At 36.7% G+C, this 8395-nt stretch overlaps 1 long non-coding RNA gene and 1 pseudogene across 2 annotated transcripts; both read left to right on the plus strand.

The window, feature by feature from the left end:
• The first annotated feature begins 2838 nt into the window (after positions 1-2838).
• LOC145108430 (uncharacterized) lies at positions 2839-3438 on the plus strand. Of its 2 annotated transcripts, none has more exons than XR_013708270.1 (3): positions 2839-2926; positions 3018-3152; positions 3382-3438. It is a non-coding gene; the product is annotated as an uncharacterized LOC145108430 (long non-coding RNA). The 2 variants fall into 2 exon arrangements; XR_013708265.1 differs by lacking the exon at positions 3382-3438 and adding an exon at positions 3307-3379 and having other exon boundaries at positions 2845-2926.
• Positions 3439-7377: 3939 nt separating this feature from the next.
• On the plus strand, positions 7378-7986 carry LOC145126798 (secreted RxLR effector protein 161 pseudogene; annotated as a pseudogene).
• Positions 7987-8395: the final 409 nt, after the last annotated feature.

The following is an 8395-nucleotide window of genomic DNA, read 5'->3' on the forward strand; positions in this document are numbered from 1 at the left end:
AAATACTATTTTATTTAATAGTTTTTTTATTCTTTTGGGCTTAAGGAATAGAACTTTTTGAGATATAACATTCTTAAAGACTACACCTCATATATATAAGAAAATTACATTTCACTATTTAAGAAAAATATATTACAATACAATCAAGAATATATACTATAAAAAAGAACAATTTTTATAACATAATACAAGATTGTATACAACATTTTAAACAATATACATAAACTTCTATACTATATTCTTTAAGAATTTGTCAATAAAGAATATACAAAAAAATTATAATTTATAATACAATCTTGAAAAATCTATCATCATTCTTGAAGAATCCGGGCATCATTCTTAAAGAATCCGTCGTCATTCTTGAAGAATTTGTCTTTGTTTTTTTGATGATTTTCTCATTCCTTCATCTTTGCTTTTTGATGATTTTTCATGCTCTATTTTTTTTAATACCTGCAACATTCTTCAACAAATCAGTTATCTTTTTTTTTCAGCCTTTCATTCTTAAAAATGTAAGTTGATTTCATTTTGTCGTTATTAAAGAATACCCTTTGTTATACATTGGTTTCTGTCATTCATGCGTAAAAAATACGAAAATCTAAGTTCATCATGGGCAAAAAATTTCTTTCAAAGAATCGAGATCAATGCACATATTTTCTTTCAAAGAATCACGGATCAACGCACAACTGGATCAATCGTTTAAGAAGCACATTAAAAGTTATGATCTTACATCAAAACTTAAACTTTTAATTATTAATCAAATGTTAATATTATGTTTAATTATCCACACCACATATTAGTAGGATAAACAAAAAAGATCTTAGAATTAGTTCCCCTAAAGCTTCAAAGTACCAATAGTATGAACAGAAAAAGAAAACACATTACCATTAGTTTGGTATAAATATCTATGATAATTGGCACTCCCACTCTAATCAAAAGATCACGAGTATTTATACCTGATTGTAATGTCCTTCATTTCCCAAAAAAATCATTTAATTCATAAAAAAAAAAAAAAAAAAAAAAAAAAAAAAAACAATAATAAGATGATTAGATGAACAAATCCTTTTTGTTCAATCAAGCGCATGTTTTCCTACAACAAAATCTATATTCATATTTCTTAATTTACTCAAATAATCCAAACCCACAACTTGTTAATTTTTTCTTAAACAACATAAACAAATAATCGTCACTTTACAAAGGAAACGCAAGAACATAGTACTTTGCGTCGTGATCTTAATTGAGGTCTACTTTTTTGAGTAAACAATGAAAATCAGATGAAAAACTAACAAACATGTTGTGTTAAGAAGATGAAGATAATAAAGAGAGGTCGGGGAAAGAGGTCACACTAGTCGATTACCTACTCCGACAAGGTTGATCTGAGTTATTGCTTACTTTTCGGCAGGCTATGACAACTCAAATAGAGAGTTACAAGATGATGGAGATATTGGGGAAAGAGAAAAAGAAACTTGACGATTAAATCTTTAAAAAACCTAATGAACGTGTTTTGAGTTTACTTCCATAATTGTAGGATTTTAATTAAGGTATTTTAATTAAATAAATAATAATAATTATAAAAAATTTATAACACATAATTAATTTGCCTTAAATGGTGATTGGTCCACATTTGACCATACATTCACACAATATCTTTATCTTTACTATATTATTAAACATATTGCATGTTTCTTGAAAATTAAGAGATACAATACCTATTACCTGATGTACAATAATATTAAGCTCATAATCACATCGGATATACGTATACACGGTATTACCTTCTATGCTACCCTAATCTTCTCTACACACAACACTAGACACAACAACCGCCATCAGAAAGAAATCGAACCCTCTTCTTTGCGTCTCCTTCCTAATCGCTTCAGAATCTATTAGGAAGGAGAAACGTAAGTTTTTTATATTTAGTCGATTAAACTTTTTCCTTCTTTTTTTTGTTGATGATCGAGATCTAAATTATGGATTTGGTTTTGACATTTAACAATTTGACAGACTCACAGAGTGTTGAACGCTGTAAGTTGGGGAGTAATGATGCCAATGGGAGCCATGGCTGCGAGATATCTGAAAGTCTTCAAGTCGGCTAACCCAGCCTGGTTCTACATCCACGTCACCTGCCAGGCTTCCGCCTATGTCGTCGGAGTAGTCGGATGGGCCACCGGACTGAAACTCGGCAGCGACTCCGTCGGAATCGAATACAACACTCACCGCAACATCGGAATCGCACTTTTTTCCCTAGGAACCATTTAGGTATGCAAAAATCGATCACATTTTTCATAATTTCTTGTCAATCTTGTGTAGAATTGAAACTGATGTTAACAATTTTTCAGGCGTTTGCTCTGCTTTTGAGGCCAAAACCAGAGAACAAATACAGATTTTACTGGAACATCTACCACCACGCCACCAGATACACCGTCATTTGTTGTCGCTACAACCTATTAGCGGGCCACCGTCCACCATTTCGTTCGATTCTTAGCAAACCACAACGATCGGATGGGATCAACAAAAGTTGGCTTCTCCTCAAATTACAACACCAAACAATCTCCTCTCCAATCTGTATCTTTCTATTCTCTATTCTTATGCCGTAATTTATGTCCTAAAACCCTAATTTTTTCTAAATCGTTAGTCAGACAAGGGTTATTCTTCTTCCAAATGTTAATTTTGTGTAAATCGCCCTTTTGGGTGTTGATGAGTTGTTGCTTAAGTTTATTGCTAAGTTTTGCAGGTTGGTACTTTCTAATCACCGGTTGCTATCAATACTCAATCTGTTAAGTGCTGAGTTGATGAGTAAAGTAAGTAAAGTTTAGTGTTTGCTATCTTATTTTCACATTACTTGGTTGTTTATTTCCTTGCAGATGGATGGCTTTATGTTGCCACCTACCGAGTCAACTGAAATCTTGAAAGATAATGAACTTTTCTGGTAGTTAAAATTTTTAGTTTTATATTAACCATCCTCCAGTAAATATGTAATCATATGTTTAACAACTATGCATTACTTTTTGTTATTTTAGTATAAAAAAGAAAGACGGGGCAACACCTGATGCAGAAAATTTGCTTGATGAATTGGAAGCTGATGAAGAACAGTCGCAAGATGAAGAACCAGTTTCTAAGAAAAGAAAAGCCTCCATTAAACTTCAAAACTCGAAGTAAACCTTATATCTTGTGTACCTTTTGTCACATTTGTAAGCAGGTTTATAGTCTATTTTCACTCTTCAACTGCTAATCCATCAACATTATATTTTCTTATTAGGAATATTATCATTCTCTCGATTGGATTCATGTTAGATTTTCATTTTGCAGTCAAGATTGTAGTTGGTGGCTTAGTACAAAAGATTTCTAGTAATACCCCTCCTAAAGATTTGATCTGTGTGCCAGCTAAGCTTGAGAAAAGGACACGTTTGTGGTAATCGTAGCACAGACAACATTATGCTTCACAGCATTATGCTTGATCTTGCCAAGTCAATTGGAAAAGGAAAGATACCCATGTAGGTCAGATTACTAAAATTCTAAAATAGGGTAAAACAAGAACGGTATTTTTGACTTTTTGTCAAAATATATAGTTTCTATAAAATATTTTACAGGTGCTTAAAGATTTTGGCCAGTTGATTAATATTACACTTACCCATGCTAAAAATCGTCAACCTTTATCCGGATCCACAACATTTAACCGAATTGAACTTCCAACAAATAAAGATCCATTAAATGGTATCCATTTTATTTTATTCATTATCTTATTTTATAATTTATCTTACTAAATTATAAATACTTTTTTAGCATTGTACGTTGGTTCACATGGGCTTTACACTTCAGAACTGATTCAATTAAGGCTTAAATTTGGTCGGTGGAAAGAAGAAGGCAGCATGAAAGAGCTTTCAAATCTTTAGTTTTATGAATATGTAGAAGCAGTTAAGCTAACAGGGGATGCTTAGGTGCCAGCTGGACAGGTAAACATGTAAACCTTTTCATCCTTATGTGCCAGCTTTCAAATCTTTAGTTTAATGAATTTGTAATGCACAGGGAAATGATGCAGGAATATGTAATGCACAGCATGAAAGAGTATGTTCTCGACGAAGATGTTCCCATACTTGGAGATAACCCTACCCCAGAAGAAGTTACTGCCTACAACAAGCATTACGATGAATCTACCAAAGTGGCTTGCCTTATGTTAGCAACCATGTCTTCTGGTCTTTAGAAGAACTTTGAAACATGGGGTGCATTTGACATAAACCAGCAACTCAAGGAGATGTTCCAAGAGCAAGATAGGCAAGAACGATTCGAGATCGTTAAGTCCCTCATGGCATGTAAACTACAAGAGGGAGCTTCTGTGTGTACGCACGTCCAAAAGATGAAGTCGTACATAGACAGACTTGGGAATCTAGGTGTCGAGCTACCTAAGGAGTTGGCCATTGACATGGTTTTGAACTCGCTTACTAGTTCATATTCGCAGTTCATCATGAACTTCAATATGAATGGACTTGACAAGACCTTGATGGAGTTGCATGGCATGCTCAAAACTGCTGAAGCGAGCATGAAGAAACCCAACAACTCTAAACCTATTGCTCCAGTATTGGCTGTTGATCGTAGTTCTGCTAAAAGGAAAAGGGCGCCTCAACCCAAAGGATAGGGTAAGGGTAAGGTCGGACAGTCTGAACCTGCTCCCAAGAAAATGGCTCAAGCTGAAATAGCACCTTCTGCTGATCCAAGTGAAGCCATTTGTTTTTACTGTCAGGAAAAGGGACACTGGAAGCGTAGTTGCCCTAAATACCTCGAGGACCTTAAGAAGGGCAAAGTCAAGGTGGCTAACACCTCAGGTATGTTCATGATAGAACTCCATAGCACATCTATTTCTAGTTCTTGGATTCTTCATACAGTGTGTAGTACTCACATTTGCTCTGATATGCAGGGACTAAGACAAAGTAAGAAGTTGAAGCATGGTGAGCTCAATATAATCATGGGAAACAGGCACAAGTCAGTTGTTACAAGGATTGGGAACTATGAGCTCATGCTTAGTGGTGGTGTTTATCTTAGTTTATTAAATTGTTGCTACTCGCCTGATATGGCACGAAACATTATTTCTTTTCATTCACTTTATAAGGATGGTTTTCGTTTTTCTTTTGATAATGATAATGGTGACATTTTGGTTTATAAGAATGGTTATTTTATTTTTAAAGCTAGTCCTTGTAAAGGTGTGTATGAAAGTGTTGTTTGTGGTGGAGATTTTGATAAACTAATTATGAATTTTGGTTCATCTAATAGTGAATTAGATAAATCATGTTTGTGGCATTGTCGACTTGGCCATATAAACAAGAAACGCATTGCCAAACTCCAATATGATGGAATCTTGGAATCATTCGACCTCAAATCGGATGATGTATGCGAATCTTGCTTACTTGGCAAGATGACAAAAGCGCTATTCACAGGCCACTGTGAAAGAGGCAAAGATTTGTTGGACCTCATCCACACAGATGTTTGTGGACCCTTCAAATCTTCCACAAGACATGGAGAAAGATACTTCGTGACTTTTACCGATGATTTCAGTAGATATGGATATATCTATCTAATCAAGCATAAGTCAGAAACTTTCGAGGTGTTCAAAGAGTTTCAAAACGAAGTAGAGAACCAATTGGGCAGAAAGATCAAGATGCTCCGATCCGATAGGGGTGGAGAATACTTAAGTCTTGAATTCTACGATCATCTTAAGAATTGTGGAATAGTTTCACAATTGTCTCCTCTCAAAACACCACAGTTGAATAGTGTGGTTGAAAGGAGAAATCGAACCTTGTTGGACATGGTTCGATCTATGATGAGTCGAGATACACTTCCGATATCTTTTTGGGGGTATGCCTTAGAGGCAGCCGCCCATATCCTAAACCTCGTACCTACTAATAAGGTTGCTAAAACACCCTCTGAAATGTGGAGTGGGACACGTTCTTCTCTAGCACATATTAAGGTTTGGGGATGCGAAGCTTTTGTTCGTCGCGAGGCGAATGACAAGCTCGAACCCCGGTCAGAGAAGTGTTACTTCATTGGCTATCCACAAAAGTCATTTGGATACTTGTTCTACAAGCCTTCGGAAAACAAAGTGTTTGTTGCTCGAATGGGATTCTTCCTTGAGAGGGATCTCATTTCCAAAGAGGACAGTGGGAGCCACATAGACCTTGAAGAGCTTCAAGAGACAAATGAAGAAGAAGCTTTAGTAGACACTAGCACTCAACCTGAGGAGCGACAACCCGTTGAGGAACCTCAACTCGGGGCTGAGCAACCTGTTGAGCGAAATGATATATCTCCACATCCCCTTCGCAGATCCAATAGAGTTCGTCCTCCTCCTGAGTTCTATGGTTTTCATGTGAGCACAGAAGGAGACGTATTGATCAGTGATCGTACACTGGTTGATATGGATGAGCCATCCAACTATAGGGAAGCGATGGAAGGCACTGAGGCTGCTAAGTGGAAGGAAAGCATGGACAGCGAGATTCATTCTATGCATGACAACCAAGTTTGGAATTTGGTTGATCCTGCTCCTGGCACTAAAATTGTCGGGTGCAAATGGATCTTCAAGAAGAAGACAGGCATGGATGGGAATGTGCACACGTTCAAGGCTAGGTTGGTTGCAAAGGGTTACACTCAGACTCAAAGAATTGATTATGAGGAAACTTCTTCACCAGTAGCCAAGATCAAGTCTATTAGGATATTACTTGCCCAGCAGATTTTCATGATTATGAAGTATGGCAAATGGATGTGAAAACCGCTTTCCTTAATGGAAAACTCACAGAGGAAGTGTACATGGCACAACCAGAGGGTTTCATAGATCCAAAATATCCAAATAGAGTGTATAAGCTTGAAAGGTCCATATATGGACTAAAAGAAGCGTCTCGCAGCTGGAACCTTTGCTTTCATGAAAAGATCAAGGAGTTTGGTTTTTCAAGAAGTGAAGGAGAGTCCTGCGTATATATCAAAGCTAGTGGGAGTAATGTAGTCTTCCTAGTGTTGTATGTGGATGACATACTCCTTATAGGAAACGATATCCCGACATTGCAAGGTGTTAAGACGTGGCTTGGGAGTTGTTTCGCTATGAAAGATCTAGGAGAAGCTGCATACATACTTGGTATAAGAATCTATAGAGATAGATCAAAACGTCTAATAGGAATGAGCCAGAGTACATACTTGGATAAGATCTTGAAGAAATTCAAGATGCAGGACTCCAAGAAAGGATATCTACCTATGCAACATGGCACGAAATTGAGTAAGAATCAATGTCCTAGTTCTAGTGATGAACATGAAAGAATGATTCGAGTCCCATATGCTTCTGCTATATGATCGATCATGTATGCCATGACATGTACTCGTCCTGACGTCTCATTTTCTCTGAGTATGGTGAGTCGTTTTCAGGACAACCCAAGCGAAAGTCATTGGACGGCAGTAAAGAACATTCTGAAATACCTAAGAAGAACAAAGGATATGTTCTTGGTATATGGGGGTAAAGATGAGTTGAAAGTTACAGGTTATACAGATGCCAGTTTCCACACTGATAGGGACAACTCATGTTCGCAGTCAGGATGGGTATTCTTGCTCAATGGAGGAGAGGTCACTTGGAAGAGCTCCAAGCAGTCGACAGTGGCGAACTCTACGTGCGAGTCAGACTATATAGCAGCTAGTGAAGCTGCAAAAGAAGCTACATGGCTGAAGAATTTCATTGATGATCTTGGTGTCGTTCCGAGCATCAAGGATCCCTTGGAAATCTTCTGTGATAATGAGGGTGCAGTCGCTTTGACTAAAGAACCCAAAGACCATGGTAACTCAAGACATATACTTAGAAATTTCCACTATGTAAGACATCGAGTCGAGGATGGAGATATTGGTATGAGCAGAGTATTGTCAGAGGAGAATCCAGCCGATCCGTTCACTAAACCACTATCAAGGATCAAGCATGATGGTCATACTAGATCTATAGGCATTAGATTTGCTGAAGATATGGTGTAGTTGTTTATTTGTTTAGTTTGATAATCCTTGAAACATTTTACAGTATGAATTTGTAATAGAATTGATGTTTATTTTGTGGAGACTTAATAAAGTGCTGGATTGCTATCATTTCTATTTATTAATTACTGTGTTTCACTTTTGTATGTTTAGAACCCACTTCCCGAGTACTAAGTACTCAAATCTCCACAGTCGGTCATACTCTTGGAAGTAAGTAGTGATTCAAGACTGTCATGAGTGTTGGTGGATTGACCATTTTGATTGAGCATGACATAGTGATTGTGTCAACACTTATGAGTACTTAATAGTGATATAAGTATTGGATCAACCCGCACTTAGAGATTACTTCATGGATTAAGTCACGAGTAATTCTAAGATGATAATATTTTCTGTTCTTCAAACCGAGATACAT

Source organism: Lactuca virosa, chromosome 1 (assembly GCF_052849685.1).
Source record: "Lactuca virosa cultivar CGN04683 chromosome 1, Lactuca_virosa_CGN04683_v6, whole genome shotgun sequence".
In the NCBI taxonomy this organism is placed as follows: domain Eukaryota; kingdom Viridiplantae; phylum Streptophyta; class Magnoliopsida; order Asterales; family Asteraceae; genus Lactuca; species Lactuca virosa.